At 40.8% G+C, this 22,388-nt stretch overlaps 1 protein-coding gene across 2 annotated transcripts in view; it reads right to left on the reverse strand.

The window, feature by feature from the left end:
• PER1 (period circadian regulator 1) overlaps positions 1-15,641 on the reverse strand; it is a 45,492-nt gene extending 29,851 nt beyond the window's left edge. For both annotated transcript variants that reach the window (XM_072399368.1, XM_072399367.1), the window contains exon 1: positions 15,198-15,641. The gene's annotated coding sequence lies outside the window, so the exon portion shown is untranslated. The remainder of the gene's footprint in view (positions 1-15,197) is intronic.
• Between the last annotated feature and the right edge of the window lie 6,747 nt (positions 15,642-22,388).

Genomic DNA, 22,388 nt, shown 5'->3' on the forward strand with positions numbered 1-22,388 from the left:
ACCTTCAAGACCTTCACCTTCACCAGATAATACAGGACATCCTCCAGCCAGGAAATAAGGCGGGCTCGGACTTGCTGCAGCTTCTGATGCACAGTGTGCAGTCAAATCAGAGTAAGCCATTTCTGTGCAGCAGAGAAGCCAGTACAACTGTGCAAAACTAAACGGAAGCTGGAACTTTTTAAATATATGTTTTATTAAGCAGTAAAATAAAACAAGCCATCCTCAAACTGTCTAGCTGCTGGTACTGTGCAGGTATTTATTCTCAAAGAACACAACCAATTCTCTAGAAGTCAGGCATTATGTTTCTATTCTCATAACAAAAACTCAGCGCCTGTGTTGTAAACTTTAAAAACAAGTTTCCTCGCAATACTTATAGACACCGAGATGAATGGGGGATTGTAATAAAGGGGCTGTCCAGACAATGTTAGGGAGCGCAGAACCTGGGCACAGGTTTGTTTTAAACCAGCACTCCAGGGAAATTTAAAAAAGGAACCCTTCAACCTGTTTACAAATTAATTGGCTTTCAAATGCAGTTAGTATAAACATTTAAATCTGTCTTTATATTAGCTTCCTAAGAAGCCAGACTGGGAGAAGACAGGGATCTAGAAATAGTTCCAGGGATTTCTAGAGCATTTGTTTTATTTTTCTCTATAATTTTTTTTTTAATACAATTTTTTATAACAAGCAATTTTCCCTTTAACTCTTTTTTCGCCCAATGCAAACCAACAACATCTGCTGAGAAGAGAGACACACCCCAGCAAGAGACAGACAGGGACTGTGCCAAGAACATAGTGTTCCAGAAAAGCAAATGAAAGGAGAAAGGAGTGAGAGAGACTGCCGGAGAGAATAAACTGCACTGCTGGGAAAAAAAGAGAGAGAGATGGGAATAAAAAAAAGGGAGAGACTGCAAAGACTGTGGGAATAAAAAAAGGGAGAGACTGCAAAGACTGTGGGGAGGGGGAAAATCTCAGGGATCCCCCAGATGACATCATAGACCCCTGGATAATCAAGCAGGAACAATGTCCACCCACAGGTGTATGGTAATACAAAGCTTGATCAGGCCTTACATAAAGGAGAGCAGAAGGCAATGCAGCCCACGGTGTCATGATAGCGGCTTATATAAAGGCCATTATGTAAAAGTGTGCACGGCGGTGTGACAGTGGATAATGAGATACTTTGGCATTCTTCATTGCAGACCTGTGGTATCTATACCAAACCTTTTTTTTTTTCTTCTGCTATGAGATGGGTTTACATCATTAGCACATGGTCTCCAGTTCAGAGGGTTACAAAACTCTACGGTACAAACACCTGACCAGCCTGTAAGTAATAAATACCTAATGCAAGCAGGAGGCTGGACTGTACACTTTGAATTCAATATTAAAGCGTACCTAAACTCAGAAATTTCACTTTACATAGAAGGGTAGACAACCCTTTTATGTTAAGTAAAAATTCTGTTGTTTTTTTTTTTTTTGTGCAACACTTCTTTTTTTATTTTTAAAGAGTGTAGCATTGTCCCCTCTTTCGCCTAGGTGATCGAGAATAAATGTGCAAAGCTCCATGAAGTGCAAAGCTTTCTGGGATACCTACTTCACGCATTCAGGGAGGCTCTTCATGGAGCATTTTCGTGGGGAATTGAATTTCCCGATCTCACGCAAGCGCAGTGAGATCGGCAAGTTTTTTTCCAACCTACGTCACCGGATCTTGCGTCTGGGTTGGGTGACGTAGGAAGAAGAACAGGTAAAAGAGACAAAGATGGCGGCACGAGGACGAATGCCGGGACGACACGGGACCCGACGGAACAGACCTCCGGATGGATCGGACTGTCCTGCAGTATTAAAGGTAAGCAGGTTTTTTTTGTTTTTTGCAGTTGTGGGAAAGAAAGTTGTCCTCGCAATGCACGAAAAAGTTCTTCCTCCCACGCATCGAGGAGGTTGACTTTGCAATGCACGAGAGGGTTCATCCCCCAAAGCATCTGGAAGGTTTACCTCACAACACACAAGAAGGTTTGTCTCCCAATTCATCTAGGTGGTTGACCTCACAGTGCATGAGAAGGTTCCTCTATCAACCAATCTAGAAGGTTGACCTCGGTATGCACGAGAAGGTTCCACTTCCAATGCATCAAGGAAGTTGATCACTCAGGAGATGAGAAGGTTCATCTCCTGATGCATCTAGGAGGTTGACCTCAACACACAAGAAGGTTCTTCTTCTGATGCATCTGGGACGTTGACCTCACAACACACAAGAAGGTTTGTCTCCCAATTCATCTAGGAGGTTGACCTCAGAGTGCACAAGAAGGTTCTTCTCTTGGCGCATCAAGGAGGTTGATTTCGCAATGCAGGAGAAGGTTCTTCTCCCGACGCACAGAGGAGGTTGACCTCACAATGGAGGAGAAGGTTCATCTCCCGTCGCAATGCAGAAGGTTCATCTCCCAATACATCGAGGAGGTTGACTTTGCAATGAACGAAAGGGTTCACCACTCGATACATCTAGAAGGTCAACATCACATCACAAGAAGGTTCCACTCTCCACGCATCTAGGAGGTTGATCTTCCTATTCAAGGAGCAGAAGGATGATCTTTCTTTTTCCTAAAAAGGATAACCACTACATGGGCTACAGAGCCTGACCTCCAGTACATTAAGAAAGCCCAGTTCAGAAGCTGATCCTCCAATACTTCAAGAAAACTAATGCAGAAAGAGGATGTACTAGAAAATGCTGATTTCCCGTGCATCTGATTATCTTGGATGATCTCCAAAAGCTAGGAGGAGTTTGAGCTCTAAACCCATTGAAATTCATCCCAATGTATGCAATAAATGATTCTACAAAAGCCAATTTGGAGCGTAGACCAGAAGTGTAGGTTCTCAAACAAAGTTAGGGGCTCAAATGTAACAAGAACATCTCATAAATGACCTACCCATGTGAATATGGGCACTGATGAAGCTCAGGCACCTGAAGAACCAAGACAAGACCCTCCAAGATACAACCAGTGTGCAATATGAAGCCTTTCATTGAATACCCAAAAAAATGGTTTACTTTGTAGTTATAGAATTCTCCACCAGCAAAATCACCGTCCCAAGTGGGCCTCTTTGGGTTCTGATCTCAAACTTATTACAATCTAATTATTCAATAAACATGAGGGTGGTAGCCAATTGTTTTGTTGCCACCCATCATCATATATGAAACTGGAACCAACCATCTTTATGGAACCTTTATCAGGACCAAAAAGCTTTATATCAGAGATACTAGCCATCTTTTAGTCTTGGTCTGCAGGGAATAACCATAAATCACTCAATGTCTTTTTTTTCTTTGACCACAAGTTTTGCCAGAGCATAAGCAGAGCCCAATGGTACTTGGCAATAACTGACATAAAAAGGTCACTAATGAGTAGAACACACATCTCTGGCCACAATGCTAACTCGTGACAATGTACCGATGGTGTTTTAATCATTTGCTTACACTTCATTCACAAACCTACTGCAAATGTTTTTCCTCAACAAGCTCACGCAGAGATAAAAAGAGTTGTGGCCATCGTCCAATGCGGCCGCTCATCTTTTTGACTTCTGAACAAATGTCTGATCTATTTATACACTCATCCAGTTTATCCTGTGCCATCACAGCTGTGAACAAGGCAAAAAATTGAAAGAAACTCACGGTGGTGAAGACAAAAGCTGGCTAATTCTCCAAAAAGATGCTATGAACTATTGGCGGTCCCAAATCTCAACAAGCTCAGAGCATTTAAATAGGTTTATTACGTAAAAGAGACCCTGTGCATTCAGACACAGCCAACTAATTTAACGCAGTAAGCCGGCCTGAAAACCATAAACCACAAGAGACTACAGTTTCTTCCATGACTGGGTGATTATCCCTGCAGAGGAATAGAAAATATTGACGTTGGTGTAAAGTATTAAAACAAAAAGGCACAATGTACCTAGAAAATTGTGATTACTTATCAAAGACATAGGCTGCCTGTAAAATAAAGGTATTGTATGGTAGATGTGTACATTAAAATAGGTTAAAAAAATCTACGTAAATATAAAACATTGTAACATTTTTATAGACAGTCAATGGGTGGCTTTATTTTACATTGCTAAGTATTCCTGACTTCCTGTTGTAGTAAGCCTGGCATTTACAAAGTTCAATAGCTCAAGCTCTCACTTTACATTTAACAAAACACTAAAGTAACTCCGAAACTTTACCCTTTAGAACGACTTTCATCTTAGCCTAAGATTTGGCTTAACACTAACTAAATGGATTAGATAAATCAGTTTGAAGCATTGAGCCAAGATGATTTAACTAGTGGCTCCCCATACCTGACTTCCAGAAGTGCTGCTAATTCTAGGGCAGAGCTTACTCCTGAGTGCACACTCCCATCATTTGCACCTGTGGCATTGGGCTTTACTGAAATCCACTAATCCATATGCTTTGTATCTCAAACAAGTTAACCTATGCCCTACTACATGGTCTCTGAGTTTAAAGAATGGCTTCTCTCACCCCAACCATTTCATATTTCTTTAAGGTTTGTTGTCTGCAGAATCTGGGAACACTAATTCCTCAGCTAAAGGCTCCACTCCTGTTATTCGTGAGTTCTTCCTCTTCCTGCTCTAATGGTTGCATCTCTCTACTATCATCCTGTAAAATGCAGGAGCAGCAGTCCTGCACTGTGAGGGCCCGCCCACAATTTAGGGCATGGTATAGCAGAGAAGAGAACCTACTGATGAAGGAGCAAGGAATTAGGTAAGTATTTCACCTTAATAATAATCTAATATTAGCAGGTAATACGTGCAGTGGGTTTGGGCTTTTTTTAGCCCTTTAATGTTATATTCCTCTATATTCTTCTAACGCCTTGACAATAGTCTGTGCCAAAACAAGCATACACTTTATACAAATGAATTGGCAACTAGACACTGATGCAGCTTTTTTACAAAGCATACGGACGGACCTGAATTTCCGCAAAATGTTTATTGTTTTCTAGGTGCCCCGCCTCTCTGTTACTTGCAGTTCTGCAACTTTAATGGATGACATTATTATAGAGGGAGCTCCAACTCCAGTCATCTGAATTTCTAACAAGTCCTAAAATACGATGAAGAAAATCTAGTCAAAAAGTGAAAAAAAAAAATGATCCAAAAACATTTCTACATGTGAAAAAAGTAAGAGAATCGTGTCCTCAGTATTTGGTGTGACTTCTGCAGCAATAACTGCAACTAAACATTTGAAGTAATTGTTTATTAGTCTGACAGATTGACTCATTTCTCCATACAGAACAGCTTTCAGTTCTTGGATATTGGTAGGTTTCCTCATATGAACTGCTTCCTTTAAGTCTTTTAGCAACATTTCATTGGGATTAAGGTCAGGGTTGGCCATTCCAGGACATTCACTTTATTCTTCTTCAATCATTCTTTGGTAGAACGACTTGTGTGTTTACGATCGCTGTGTTGCTTATATGTTACTAGATCATTTTCTTTTTTAATAAATACAACCAAAGTATTAAATATAATATAATATTTTTATATAATTTATTTATAAAGCAGTGAATCTGATGTTAAGCTTCATGTTTTTTCATTGCCAGCAATTTATCCTCCCGCATAGAATGTTTGCAGGATTTCAGATTTCTCAATTTATAAACAGACCTCATCCTTTTTATTATCTTCATTTATTTTCTTTATCCATACAAATACCCCGAAATGGGAAGAGAGAGTGAGTTTTTAAGGATCCAATCACAATTTAACTAATAAACTATAAAATGCCAGTAAACTTTAATACCTTATTTCTTTAAAAAATTCAAAACAATTTAAAATAGTCCATGGAAAAGGTTAACTATGGTATTGACTGGTTTTTCAACTCAACGCGTTTCATGGGTATTCAAATCTGAAAAGTCCCTCCCTCTTCCTGTTTTGGGGTATTTGTATGGATTTTCAATTTGTTTGGCATCTTTTTGAGTCAAGAGTTGAGTACTGGAAAACATATTTTATGTGTTGATATTTTTGGTATTACATGTAGACTGCAAATAACAATAAAATTATTATTCAGGTGAACATAAAATATTGAAAAAAGAAACAGCAGTCAGATCATCCCGAATTGTCAAGTAAAGGTGAACAATAAGGCCTGAAAATTTTCATGTTAAAATAAAATTTCATGTTTAAGGAATCCAGTAGAAGCAACACAACAGAGTTACAGATCAGCCAGGCAGTAATGTAATTCGACCAAGTTGGGTCCTGTTCTACAAGATCACTGCCGACTAGTCCTAGCAGGAGTGCAGAGCTAATGCTGGGCTTTCCTATTTGACAGCCCAGCATGTAATGCACAACTACAACATCCTATCTATTAAATATATATTTTTCATATATACAAATAATATATAAAATAGTTTGAAATCATACACTTTAAAAAGTAATAAAAAACTAATCAAAACAAATTATTGTTCTAGGTTTTATCACCATCTCTGTCCTCGAAGAGGTGTCTTTGTTAGGATACAAACTCTCTGTTCTTATTGCAGTGACAACCATGATCTTTATTTTTTACTGTTTCTGTTATGGTGACAGTGGTGAACTTGGAGGGTGGACCTTCCCAATGGCAACACATGAAAACATAACCAAGTTGTTCTCCACTCCATCCAAAACATCCAGAGTTCCGTTTTAAGCACTGCAATGATAATGTGATATAATAGGTCCACGAGTCCAAGAGAACATCACATATGTTTGTTGTGGGCTTTGAGGTTCTTTCATTAGTTGGTGGCTATAACTAGCTGAAAGTTACAGCTCTTTAACAACCGAGTCATCTTTTTGCGGAGTCACCTCCGTACTTCTCTACAGCAAACCAGTAGCACCAGATGGGCATTCTTCTTCACTTGTCAATGGGCAATGATATTGCACATGGACAACCTGAAATGGTTGGGCCCATAATATATGGAGCAAGAAGCTGTCCTAGGTCGTGACCAAGACTCAGGGTTCTTGACCAAAGAGACTAGAACTGTATGTTACCTTTAGGTATTGCACATTACCACAGAATGTGCTGTATTAAATTAGAATTTGCTAGAGGGAAGCTTCAATTTGGGAAGAACGTCGGCTGTAAGTCACCGATAGAGGTACTAGGTGGAACAGAACTGTTAACCAGCAACGGTATAAGGAGGTGCAGCTCACCTTTTATAGAAACATTTGACTCCAGGATGCTGTGATTAGGGACCTGTTAAATCTTTTATTAATTTTTGTTAAAAAGTTTTCTCATAGTAAGGACTTCTGGGAATGTAAAGCCCTATACAGACATTGAACAAGAGCTGTACACACAGTATCGCTCTGTTCTATGGAGAGGGAAGGTGAAAAGCGAGCGGCACTCTGCTGTGTTTTCCTCCATTCAAATGCATTTCCGATCACAGCGGATTGATATGCGAGGTCGGAGGACCACTGTACACGTCAGATTTTCACCCAAGATGAGCATGACCATGGGGCAAAAATCACTGACTTGTACCGTTTTATTATGCCTGGTATCTCCACACTTCAGATTTTGAAGCACTATAGCAATGTTTAATTATCTCACAGAAGTATCCGAGCTTATCAATATCATGGATCCCGTAATTAGCAGGATTTCTTGAGGGTATCCCTGAATACACAACTCTCTGTGTGACGGCAAATGCGGGGGACAGTGTGACTCATTCTGTCATATGTGCGCCAGAGTGCGTAGACTGAAATGTGAAATGTCGTATTATACCATCCAGCCATGGAAAATAGAAGCCTTGAAAATAGAACATCAGAATTCATTACAATTCATTCTCACTACAAAAACAATCCATGAAAATTTCTGGTTTCTAATTGCTGTTTAAAAAACATATCTAGCTATAACAGGCTGCAGCTTACCACTACCTCAATGTGGCGACTGAATTAGTTTTATACCTTTTACGTTTTTGTTACTTTATTTTTACCTGGTCATCTTGCCGGTAACACAATTTCTGTAAAAGAGTGACAATGCTTACTGCATTTATGGAGCAGCAGTTTCTCCTCCCAGAATCATGCTAGTGCTACAGAACAACCAATTATCTCCATAATGTACTTGGGAGGTCTCCTGTAGGAGGTTAACTACACAAGCCTGGTTGGACTCCTAGAGACTTTATAGTAGCGGAGGCCTTACAATGTCAGCTCAGGAAGTTACAAGCTCACTGAATGTCAGGATTAACTGGTATCTTTTGCATTAAACCAACGGATATAACAGACTAAAAAAAAAGAAAAAGGAGACATCAATGCTAGGGTTTTGACCCAAGATATAACTCTCCCCCCCACTGCCCTTCGTAAATGACCATTTTATGTAGCTTCTGGTAGGGGCGGAAAGGGGAATTAAATTGGAATGGGAGTGCCACTTAGGTGATCTAACCCAGAAGTACTCCGACCACTTTTGAAACGCTTTTTCATGTAATCTGAATGCAATATTACATTTATTGCGCGTATAATGGTATAGGGAGATTTTTGTGGAATGAATGGCTTGCTGGTCACATTTTCGGATTTATATATAACTACAGAAGGAAGCATTTACAAATACCAATAGAAAAAGAGAGGGACTATGGCCTAGCTATGAAAGCCTGCCTTCCACTATAATGGAAAGTCCACTAGCGTTGGCCAATCCCCCTCCCCAAATCACCTTCACCCGTCTTGCACTTCGGATGTCTAGGCAAGGCTGACGTTGTAGTCTTTATGGCCAAGACCAATCGGTAAAAGGAGAAGACACCTATGAAATTGACTGGAGTTCCTTCCCAAGAGTAAGATACAAACATAAAAACTCTCCTTGGCTCGAGGTTTACATGAAGTCAATAGATAAACCCAACACCTCCAATATAGCAGAGAATTAGTTCCACGCATCTACCAATATGAGAGTAAGCCCCAGAGCCAACTTTAAAGCCAATCTCATTTTGGGGTGGCAGCACCAATGGTGGAAGCCAAACTATCCTAAGAGAACAAAGAAGCTATCCACAGTGGAACCCATACCTAGAAAAAAAAGTTTGAGAGTGAACCTACCCAAGGCTGTCCATGTACCACAAGGCCTCATGGGATACCAGTAACAAAGTTGGATTCCATGTGATTCCATGAGGTCATGGCCCGTTGACCACTGGGCATCCTCAGAAAGCTTAATTCTCAAGCATTTTGTCTATTTAGATATGGGTCCAATTGTGGATGGTCTCATTGGTTTGGATACGTTTAGCTTCCACCATTAGCCTAGGGACTTCAGAATGAGATTGGCATCGATGTTGGCTCTGGGGCAGGGGTGCAAAATGTGCCACTGTATAAAGGCACTGGGACCTCCTTAGCCAACAGGGGCCCCCACAGGAATCCTAAGTCAGTTTAAAATGGGGGCTTCAAGTCAATTCTGCACAGGGGCCTACTGATAGCTATGTCAACCACTGTTCTGGGGCTTTCACTCATATTCTGGTCAGTGTACATTTACTTTACATCAAATTATATAATCAGGTGAATCTTTCAACATTTACTTTAAAAACACCCCCACTCAAAATTCACCCTAATTTAGATCAGAATGTGTTCTCTTTGAGCCTTTTACTGACAGCAAAAAAGAATAATAGCATTGCACATACAGTACGTGTTATTTTTTGTCTTTGACCTATTGCCAAGTCGCTTCAGGCAAATTTAATCTTTTCTAAAATTCAACTTAAGACAACGGCAGACTTCATGAATCCCAGCTTACAGAAAAAGAAATACTTTTTCTCGATTTACAATCATGTCAAAATTAAAAAATTAAACAAATAAAGTTACAACTTTTTGTTAGTTATGACCTTAATTGACAGGAAGCCTTAGTGACCTCATAATGGTAGGCGGGGTAAGTTCCTGATTGGATGCTTTAAACACAAGGGGCATGACTGACGCTTCAGGCAAATTTAATATTTTCTAAAATTCAACTTCAGACAATGGCAGACTGCATGAATCCCAGCTTACAGAAAAAAAAAAGTTTTCTCTATTTACGATCATGTCAAAATAAAAAAATTCAACAAATAAAGTTGCAACTTTTTGTAAGATATGACCTTAATTGACAGGATGCCTTAGTGACCTCATAATGGTAGGCGGGGTAAGTTCCTGATTGGATGCTTTAAACACAAGGGGCGTGATTGACCGAATTGCACATTGGACTGCATTGTTGTCTGTCTGGTTTCTCCTCTCCAAATTTTCTTCCTTATCCATCTCCCTCGCCTCAGGCTGTCAGCTAGGTTAGTAGGGCATCCAATGGGAGTGAAGCGCTGACAAGGAAAACACACGGGCACGCGTGGGGGCGGATATTATACGGTAAAAAACGGTGCGTCACAGAGAGATCTGCCATTCAATAGGTCAGCAGGCAAAGAACATATGAAGGGACTGAGAGAAACAAAGGACGCTAATTGTACTGAAATGAACAACATTAAGAATGAAATTATGGAAAGATCACAAAAAGGCCACAGGGAAAAAAACATTTCCATGTCAATTTTTTATATATCGCTGGGGATTTCAGAAAAGCCAGGATGCTGACCTGATTTTGTCATGAAGATATTGAAATAGGTCATTTCCATGCACTTGCTGGCACATTTCAAAAGGTATAATCGGTAATCTCACTACAAGGAACAGTAAGGCCTAAAAAGCCCCAAAAATATTTATGGTCCCAAATTTTAGGACAGGGGACAAACATATCACATCATGACTGCAAAGTATACAAATCAAAGGGTATGAAGGATCCCTGTTTAGGTATCTCCCAAGTAAACCTTATTATATTAGAGGTGACGCCATACTCCATGCTGCCTCCAATCTGAGGTAGTGACCTAATTGAAGGAGCAAGGAGTAAGAATTCTGGGGACTTTTGCCCAGAAACAGACTAGGCCATTGGTGTAGGACAAATAGGCCCATTGATGGAAGAATTTGTCAGAGGTCTCTGATGTCTACAGCAATGTTTCCAGACCAGGGTCCCTACAGAAGGGTTCTTTGAGCAATAAGCAATTTTTGCCTCCAGGTCAGTTTAGGCGGCAATGATCTTTTTGGCTATCTGTAAGGGCGACATTTTTCTCCCTGGCCAACCATGTAGGAGGCTTTTTTTCCAGTGACCTGTGAATTTAGTAATTACAGAAAGCATACCCTGAAGACCTGAAAGTTTTTTTGGTTCCCCTGTGTTAAAAAGGAAAAGAAAGGCTCATCTAGAGGTATCCAGGGGCATGTCAAGCCACATGATAAAACATAATGCAGACGACACGTTTCATGGCCATGAGCTGCTTCATCAGGATAAGAAAAGACATGTTAGATACCACTTGACATACAGAGTCTCTACCAAGGTCGGCCATTTACGGCCTTGAGAGCCCAACAACTATGTATTGATCCCACAATCCTGAAGCCACAGGAGTGCAACCAGGACCAGGACTTGATTATCCAGGGTGACCACTAACACCTATGCTGGAGATTTTTTTTCACACAGCTATATTCAAGGTTACAACTGCCTACCCTTGGTGGTTCACAACCACTCAAAGACGATACCCAAGAACCCTTCACACTAATGCAGTGTTCTCCCTAGCCCCTTTTAGCCGGTGCACCACCAAGCACTTTTCACAATACAGGAGTACCGCCTGCCTAGATCTTCTTCCCACCCAGCTTAAATTGACCAAATTGACTCAAATTATTACTACACTATAAGGACTTGCCAACGTCTCCTCTTCTTTTCTTTTCCCAGTTGTTTTCATGTCTCCATGTTTTTGTGGGTGTGCTCCAAAACCACATGGTTTTCAGGTCCTATAGGTTCCTAGGACCATTTTTTAGACCACACAGAAACTGATAAATGCTTTATGGTGCGTAAAAGTTCAGTAGACTTTAGGAAAATTGATTATGGGCCATCCCCAGGCCTCTGTCAAGAAACGCAAGGCGACCACATTAAGCTGCAGCTTACCACAGTTGGGGCACATGACCATTCAATTTATTAAAAATAGGTGGGAAGAAGCTACATGTTGTGTCCAGGAACCATAACCCAAACTGAATCAACCACGTGAAACAAATAGTTCCCAATCATACAGATGAATGGGAGAAGTTGAGTGCAAATCAAACCACTGTAGTTTACCGAAGGGCTGAAGGAGACCCAAGAGTAACCTGGCAGGTGCAAAACGTAGGTGGCAACAACTTGCCCCACCTGGATCTCATCAAGCGATCGGTATAATTCACAGGCTCCAAAGACCTATTTATATTGGTGGTTAAAGGGCCCGCTTCCCAAATCCATTCGGAGCAATTTCTTCTCTCTCTTTTTGATGCATCACTGATCTTTATACAACTTCCAAGGCTGTTTCAGTGGCATTTTGAAGACACTGTACGACAGACAGCAAACTGATGCAACCACGTGAAACACATAGTTCCCAATCATACAGATGAATGGGAGCAGTTGAGTGCAAATTAAACCACTGCAGTTTACCGTAGGTTTGAACTAGACCCAAGAGTAACCTGGCAGGTGCAAAACTGGCATCTTTCTAGTTATACAAAATGTAGGTGGCAACAACTTGCCCCGCCTGGATCTCTTCAAGCGATTGTTATAATTCACAGGCTCCAAATACCAATTTTTATTGGTGGTTAAAGGGCCCGCTTCCCAAATCCATTCGGAGTAATTTCTTCTCTCTCTTTTTGATGCATCACTAAACTTTATTCAACTTCTAAGGCTGTTTCGGTGGCATTTTGAAGACACTGTACGACAGACAGCAAAGTCCTTCATTTTCATCTTCAGACAAAGCTGTAGTTTTATTGCTGTAGATATTATTACATTTTATTATAATTGAGTTATTTAATACCCGAAATGCGATAAAGGTCATTATTTCTTCTAAGGTATATTAGAATGCAGATGGTGGTTCCCGACAGTCGTTAATCCCCACATTCAGGGAAACATGGGGATGACTAAGTGAGAAGGGCCGTGTTATCCGAGTCAGTGTGTCGTTATATAATCGGACGAGGTATGATATAACAAGAAGCAGCAGAGAAGCTTTGGTGTTACAGGACTGAGGGACAACAGATGCTGAAGAACGTACAGCTCGGGGCTGGATTTGCTGGATTTGGGGAATGGGGGGGGGGGGGTAAGTGAAAGGTGAATTGGCCAATTTTCTGCAGTCTCAAATGCACCTCCTTTCAAATTGTAACCCTGGCTGTCGGTCGGATGCCACCAGGACTTTTTAAGCATTCAACATTTCCAAAGCAATTGAGGACTTTCATACAACCTTCTGGCCTTACTAATAGGGTTTCTGGGTGTTGGAAAGTGGTGGTGGGAGGGACAGCAAGTAAGCGCTCTGTTTAGGCAGGGTTCTCCCCAGGCCCTTTTAGCTGGGTGCACCACCCGGCACTTTTCAGCACCCACCCGGCTGTTTTTGGGTGGTTACTAAAGAGTTTGGTCACAATACAGGGGCTGCCACCCACCTACAATTTCTTCCCACCCGGCTTAAAAAAATTTCTGGGTTGAGCACTGTTAGGTAACATGAGGTTTCCAATCAGGAATTGCCCAGCTATTCCGGTCAAAGTGACATGGCCTCTTTAAAGCCCAGACCAAGTCATACACCGCTCCCCGACCCCGCCAATCCCGTTGCAGCTGCCACAAATTACCCAGTGATGACCCAGGTACGGGGGAAGCATGTGACCTTCTGCAGTATGACAGTGCTTGGGCTTCTGGCCAATCACTAGCCCTGGATTTTGTCATGTGACCAAAGGAGGGGAAAGGGAGTGCTGTGAAGCTGCACACAACTGGGTAGGAGGGTCCCGATTAAGCAAGGTAACAGGGTCTCTTTAATGCACTGTTATATAAATGCTTTTGGGACAGTTTGTACGTTGTTATGAATAGGACTTATTTTTTATTAAATAGTTCATTACAATACCTAAATTAATTCACGTTTTTCTAGTAAATACCGGTAGGTAATACTGCCTAAGTATATATTCAATTCTCATATCTGGAAAGTAGGTGGAGCTCTTAGTTGTCCATTCTTTTCTGCAATGATAGAAAAAGTCCGCTGTCCACAGAGCTCAATAGCTGAAGCTCAAGCTGAATGATTGCAGAGAAGAAATCCTCCTCTTTTTCGCCCTGCTGCTTCATCTGAGATCTAATTGGTAGTTCAATCAATCACCCCAAGATTTGTTTTTTTTTTCATAGGAAAGCTTTGCTTATGAGTTGCACAGCTTTTTGACTTACTACAACCTTACCAGACAGGGTCTGTCTGAATACTATTGATATCATGCAGTCCTTAATGAGTTGTAAGACCAATTTTTCCTTTTTTATTATTACTGCAAAATGTAAGAGAGAACAAAGCAGAGCAGAGAACAAAGTCAGTGAACGACACATGCTCTCCCACCAACATTGAAATTACAAAATTCCCATTTGTTTCCTGTTAATTTGTTTATAATTTTTTGCAACCAGAATCAGACACAGCTTCTACACAGGGATTATGTGATTCCACATGACAAACCCTCTCTGAGAACTAAAGAGGGCGGAGTCGGGAATCAGGGCGTAAGGGACCTTAATGCACCCCTTCTTGTATGGCGGGGGTAAGGGATTTGTATACACCCCCTTCTTGTATGGGCAGGGGTAAGGGACATGTATACACCCCCTTCTTGTATGGGCGGGGGTAAGGGACTTGTATACACCCCCTTCTTGTATGGTGGGGTAAGGGATTTGTATACACCCCCTTCTTGTATTGGTGGGGTAAGGGTCTTGCACACACACCCTTCTTGTACGGCAGGGGTAAGAACAAAACAATGGGGAAGGAGCAACATGTATTTAGCACCCCCTACATGCCAGGGGGCAGAAACATACAGACACCACCTTCTTGTACGGGGGGAATATTGAACATGCATAGCTCATGCATGCACCATCGTCACGTATGCTGGGGGTAAGAAACAGATGCCACCTTCTTATATGATGGGGGGTGGGAAAGAGCATACCTACCTCTTGTATATTGGGGGTAAGGTACATGCATACACCTCTTTCTTGTATTTGGGTAGGAGGGGGCTTAGGGAACATACCTATACCACCTTCTTTTATATTTGAGGGGGGTGGCATGGAGCACACATGTACCTCCCCCTCGTATATGGGGGGGGGAACACATGTCATGCCAGATACCGGTTGACATACATCCCACATACATATATACATACATGTGTCACGGCAGATCCAGAAAGTATGACTAATGCCAACCTGCAAAACTAGTTACAGACAGTCACATATTTCAACAAAGAATTACTTACACGGTGTAGTCTTCCTTCTATGGAAGGTTTGGGGAGATCTCCTGTGTATGGAAGGATCCTGTACAGGTTCTCCTCACATTGTACTTCTATGGGGTCAGCCGCTTCCTAAACAGGCCTAAAGAACTACAGTGCGGCCATGTCAGTGCGGGATTCATAGGTGCCACGGCCAAGGGTCAGAGGGTGGCGGTGCTGAGCCTATTTATTATCAATGTCTCTGGGGGGCGCCCTTCAGATCTGGGGGTCCCTTTACTATAGGATCTGTGTTTGTCACTGAGTGGCTGGTTTGTATTTTCAGTGCCTGTGACAGATTTCAGTTTCAGTCACCCTGGCAGAATTTTTTTTCAATGCCAGGGCCCATCTGGTCTCAGCCAGGCAGTGCTTCAGCTCTCAGTGGCCCCCTGGTCTCAGTGTTCTGTCAGTCAGTGTCTCTCAGTTCCTGGTCAGTCAGTGTCTCAGCTCTTACTGTGTCAGTGACTTCCTTATCAGCATCTCACAACCATTCCAGGCTCCACGTGAGTGCACTGCTCTCTCTCCCGCCTCCTCACGCTACGATTGGTTGTCCCAGTTACCGACGCCCGCCCCCAGCGCGCTGATTGGCTGGCGGCTAGGCGGGGAAACAGAGATGTGAGGGGACACGTGAAGTAGAATGTATGACACACAATGTGCAGTGTGACAGGATTACTAGACAGAGACATTCACTGATATATTCACCGAGAGCTCCATCATATTTACCGAAAGCAGCACAATATATACTCCTAGACATACATACTCCTAATAACGCAATTATCAAGTGAAATAGACATTTGTTTACAGCCTCACAGCTCACTGAAAAAGTGCATTATTATTATGAAACAGTATTTATATAGCGCCATCATATTACACAGCGCTGTACAAAGCCCATAGTCATGTCACTAGCTGTCCCTCAAGGAGCTGACAATCCAATGTCCCTACCATAGTCATACCTTAGCTTCCTGGGCAGTTCATTTCTGTACGCATTTATATCTATAAAAGCAGTACATTGTCTTTCATGAAAATTTTTTTTACATTGTAGGCCTGTAATTCTTAGACATAAATTAACGAAAATGTAATAAATTCAATAATAAACAATCAATTTATTAATAAACTAAAATAAAAAAAACACAAAACTCTGTTAACAACAACAACAAGGGTGCATAAATAAATCCAAAATACTGAAACTGTAATATAACTGTACAGTAGCATAAATATATAAATATATATATATATATATATATATATATATATAATATGATTACCTTGTATTGGATTCAATAGTTATTCCCGTCACGCTCCCACACCCACCAACACAAGCACGGAACTCAGTGTGGCTCAGGGTTACCGCTATCTGTTTTATTTATTTATTTTTACACCAAGCCAATCGGGGTTACGGCTCTGGAGGTTAATACAGTCTAAGGTCTATTTTGGGGAACGCCAATTAACCTAACTGCATGTTTTATTCCAAAAAAATGATGACAAATAACAAATAAAGTACAAAAATAAATAAAAACAATAATAATAAAGTGTTTTGTTTTTCCATCAACATAGTATAAATGACTCAGATACGTTTTCGACCATGCAATTTGTCATTTTGGCCTGTTAATATGGAGAATTGGGGGTCACCGCGTGTCCCCACAATAAACACAGACCAGAGAAAGCAATCATGAGAGATGTCGGAGGAGGTCAGAAAATGACAGACATGTACAGTTAGGTCCATAAATATTTGGACAGAGACAACTTTTTTCTAATTTTGGTTTTGTACAGTTGAACTGCAGACTTTCAGCTTTAATTCAGTGGGTTGAACAAAAAGATTGCAAAAAAATATGAGAAACTAAAGCCTTTTTTAACACAATCACTTCATTTCAGGAGCTCAAAAGTCCAAGGTTTTTTTCTGTCCTTTCTGTCCAAAGTTTAGTCTTCAACATGTGAAATGCATGCTCAATTGGGTTCAGATCAGGTGACTGACTTGGCCATTCAAGAATATTCACCTTCTTTGTTTTAATAAACTCCTGGGTTGCTTTGGCTGTATGTTTTGGGTAATTGTCCATCTGTATTATGAAACGCCTCCCAATAAATGTGACTATATTTAGCTGGATTTGAGCAGACAGTATGTCTCTGAACACCTCAGAATTCATTCGGCTGCTTCTGTCCTGTGTCACATCATGGATAAACATTAGTGTCCCAGTGCCATGGCAGCCATCACACTGCCTCCGCCATGTTTTACAGATGATGTGCTATGCTTTGGATCATGAGCTGTTCCACGCCTTCTCCATACTTTTTTCTTGCCATCATTCTGGTAAAGGTTGATCTAGCCTTTCTATTCTTGAGGCTTACGCGAGGCTTGCCCCTTGCAGTACTTTCATGCAGTGACTTTCATGCAGTCTTCTCTTTATGGTAGACTTGGATATCGATACGCCTACTTCCTGGAGAGTGTTGTTCACTTGGTTGGCGGTTGTGAAGGGATTTCTCTTCACCATGGAAATAATTCTCTGATCATCCACCACTGTTGTCTTCCATGGACGTCCAGGTCTTTTGGCGTTGCATAGTTCACCAATGCTTTGTTTCTTTCTCATAATGTACCAAACTGTAGATTTTGCCACTACTAATATTGTAGCAATTTCTCGGGTGTTTTTTTTCTGTTTTTGCAGCTTAAGGATGGCTTGTTTTACCTGCATAGAGAGCTGACCTCATGTTGTCTGTTGACAGCAAAATCTTCCACAAACAAGCACCTACCCATCAAATCAACTCCAGGCCTTTTATCTGCCTAATTGATAATGACATAACAAAAGAATTGCCCACACCAGCCCATGAAATAGCCTTTGAGTCATTTGTACAATTATTTTGAGCCCCTGAAATGAAGTGATTGTGTAAAAAAAGCCTTAAGTTCCTCACATGTTTATGCAATCTTTTTGTTCAACCCCATGAATTAAAGCTGAAAGACTGCAGTTCAACTGCATCTGCGTTGTTTCATTTAAACTTAATTGTGGTAATGTACAGAACCAAAATTAGAAAAAAAGTTGTCTCTGTCCAAATATTTATGGACCTAACTGTATGTTATGGACTATGAGGCCTTTTCTAAATGGCTTGGTATTGCCATGACAACTGTTTTAAATATGAGGAAGGTCCATGGGACTGTGGCCAACCTTCTGCATGGTGGAGGACAAAAGATGAAGGACAATGTCCAAGGTGATCCAAGCTAAACCTCAAGGCCGAGGACCCCCAACAATTTTCACCAGACAGGGAGGAAATCTCTCTCATGGAGCCCCAATAGTGGTAAAATCCCAACATGGGGTCTCTACAAAACTAAACAATGTTTTGGTTGGACATATGAGAGAAATGTTTATAGAAATCTAGTTTTCACTTTTTTTGTACATTTTAAAGGAGAGTCGTAGGTTCTTGAATAGTGGTATTAGGTCAGCTATTGAACTCACCAACAACCAGATCGTCAACATTTGCAGCAATGGTCTCCTCCATGTTTTTGTCATGTCCCTCAGGGAAGATTTCCTGAGTTAGGTGAAGTAACAGGTGCCCTTTATCATGTTCCTCCATGGCTTGTTTTCTTGTCTGATTCCCATGGACATAGTCATCAATGGCTGAGTGGCTAAATGCCAGGCCTGACCCTCATCCAATGGAAAGCAGGTGGCTGTCATAGACCTGTGTATAATGCATGCATACTCTTGTTTATAAACCATATGTAGCCCAATGTAATGCATGTATAACCCTGTGTAATTATGAAGTCAGAGGGTCACCTGTGTATAATGCATGAATAACCCAGTGTAAAATGCATGTGTGCATGTGTACAATGCCCTCAGTAAAATGCATGGGTAGCCATGTGTATAACGCATGCATAGCCCAGTGTAATGTATGTGTGACTCTGTGTATTTTGAAGACAGAGGGTCACCTGTGTATAATGCATGTGTGACCTTGTGAACAATGCATGCGTAGCCCTGTGTATACTGCATGCGTAGCCCTGTGTATATTGCATGCGTAGCCCTATGAATAATGAAGCCAGAGAATTGCCTGTGTATAATGCATGCATTGCACAGTGTATATTACATGCATGCATAGCCATTTGTATAATGATGCCAGAGAGTTACCTGTGTATAATGCATGTATGACCCGGTGTACAATGCATAGGTAGCACTGTGTATATTGCATGCAAATCCCTATGTATAATGAAGCCTGAGAGTGGTCTGTATATATTGAATACATAGTCCTATACCGATTGCATTTGTAGCCCAGTGTACAATGAAGCCAGATGGTCGCCAATGTATAATGCACTTGTAGCCCTGTATATACTGAATACATAGTCCTATACCGATTGCATTTGTAGCCCTGTGTATAATGATGCCAAAGGGTTGCATGTTTTTAATGCATTTGTAGCCCATTGAGTATGTACACCTATGTGTATTGCATACATAGCCCTATACACATTGCATGTGTAGTCCTTTGTAGCTTCCTACATATATACAGTAATCTCATGCAGTCTGCCAGTATGGGAAAGGTAAGTACTCACCACTTGTGGCAGTCTATATAAAGCCATTTTGTTACTTTGCTTAGTATTAGCAGAGTAATAGCTTTTATCTGTGCCCCAGCATTTGTGCAGATCTTGCAGTACACCTCTAGGACCTGCAGGCCATTAAATACAAGATGTCAGTCTGCCAGGTAGTGAAAGTTTCTCTTACTGGTGAAGCAATCCTTGATACTGCTCATTTCTGGAGCTGGGGAGAAGGAGGATTTCTTCATGACTCCACTATTGTGCTTCTTGTCAGTAATATAAAAGTGGTGTCAGACAGCAGTTCCTTCACCTCCAGATTTACTGGCAATGAGACACAGAATACTTCACCATTTGGGCTAGTAGGTAAAGGAAGTCAGTCCCCAGCTGTATCTTAGGAGAGATTCTGGGGTACAGCAAACTAAACACTTCACCTCCTGAGGTTCCTAGAGCACTGAGCAATGCTGGATTATCTCCCATATACACTTACGACTAAAGTAAGGGGTTGCTTTTACTTGTACTATTGTTTATTAGTGGCCCTTCACTGCCAAGCAAAGACCTGATCATAAACCCCTGGGGCCAATCACATAATAGGTAAACAGGTGATTTATTGAGAGCAAAAATATCTAAAATGTCCACCATTTTGGTCACATCACCAAATCTCTGCATTGTTTGATGTTATGTGACAAGCAAAGGGGTATGTAAAGATCTTATACCTAAGTGATCCTCATTAGTACATCCAAACAGATCACGAGCCTGAATAAAGCCTGAACCATGGAAGGGAAGCAGTAAAAAGTTCCAATGTTTTGTAGAGTTTTCTTTCAAGATTTTTTTAAGATCCAAATAGATGTCCTGAATCCAAAATCCACAGAAGTTTAACAACTCTATCTACCAAGATGGCTGTTTGGCTGAATTCAGCCAATTGAGTTGAAAGCTGTACAGATATTGGATTGTCATGAATGTTCATACAAAAATTCAGCATTTGTACACAATCTTTTCCCCTCCTATTGTGTGTTACCTCCCCTTCCTCTTAGATTGTAAGCTTTTCGGGCAGGGTCCTCTCCTTCTGTGTCACTGTTATTGTATGGTGTTAGTAAATTTATGTCTAAAAGAAATGTCCAAACCCTGTGACATTACCAGGATATATAATGAAAAACATAAATTGTATAATTATTTATGTACTAATTGTTAATAGAAAAATAGACAATTCAACAACTTTTTTTGCCCAAAACTTCGAGCCTCAAAACTCTTTCTTTCTCTTCTACCTATGAACCATGTTTTATTACAATCCCAAAGACTCTCCAACATTGTACAAAAGTGTCTTCTCATGAGATCTCAGATCTTTTACCATTTCCAGAATGGGAGGATTGTGGTTCTACCCTCACCCATCTGCCACTGCAGAAGATGATGCTAGGGCAAGTAGACTTATTTTTTTTCATTTTACAGCTATAATGCCTCAACTGGAAATTATGGTGTGGTGGTATAGTCCTGATCTAATAAACTGATGCATTTAATGAGGGTCCTCTTTAAAGCATATCTCAGGAACAAGTTTATTTTTTGGTTTTGGCACAATATGGAGTAGTTAGAATTCTTGCTTTTTACTGCTGTTGTTGTTGAGATTCACCCTATTGATCCAGGTGACCATTGTCGCTGGGACAAGAAGTGATGATCCCAAATAACAAAGGTTCTAAATATTCACTACACATTAGCATACTCTAGCCAATATGGTACCTTTTGCTATTCAAAAATTTATTTTGTTGACCAGTGAGCTATGAATAAAACCTAGACGGGCTAGCTTTACTAAAAACAACAAAAGGTCTCTCCCCAGGCATAGCAACAGAACAAAAACCAAATGGAGAATTTGAGTTCCATTGCAATAAAGGTCTAGTCACACCCATTGCATTGTGCGTTGTGGCTCCATTCTAAATCTATGGTATCCCTCTTACCCTGGAGATCATGTCATAAACATTCACTAAACATTCTCTGGTTAAAAGTCTTTGGCTGCATACACATGTGCAATAATTATCGTTAGAAAGGATCTTTCACAATCCTTTCCAACAACAAAAGGATTGTACATACAGATCCGTTTAGCTCTGTAGAGAGGGGAGCAGGGAGGAAGACAGAGTGGCACCCTGCTGCGCTCTTTCCCCTTTATTTTCATTTAGATTGTTCCGGAGGTGATTATCAGATGAGAATCATCGGACGTGTGTAGGTAGCCATTGAGGTCCATAAATTTTTAAAGACAGTGACTGATTCTCCAATAGAGAATGTTTGGTGAATGTCATATTCACAATCAGACCCGTTGGAATGCCATGCATTGCAGTAGCATAGAGTGAGCATGCATTTGGGGGGCCTAAAGTTTCACATTGAGTCTTTTTAGAATAGCTACTATAGCACTTTGATTATAAATTATCATTAAGGCCACTTCACAGAATCCTATTTATATCTCGTTATCATAATGTTGCGATCATCATTTGAAAACCTAATAACAATGCTTTAAAAAGAAAAAAAATTCTCTGATTTTCTTAAAAAAAAAAGAAGTTTGGGAAAATTTCTCAGTAAGGGAGACCTAAAATATAGAGCATAAGAGCGAGATGCAGAGACAATGAGAATGTTTGTCGATGACTCACATGCATAAAATGCGTCACGCAATGCAGCATGTTATTGTGTACGTGTGTCTA

This window comes from Pyxicephalus adspersus, chromosome 2 (assembly GCF_032062135.1).
Source record: "Pyxicephalus adspersus chromosome 2, UCB_Pads_2.0, whole genome shotgun sequence".
NCBI classification, from domain to species: Eukaryota; Metazoa; Chordata; class Amphibia; order Anura; family Pyxicephalidae; genus Pyxicephalus; species Pyxicephalus adspersus.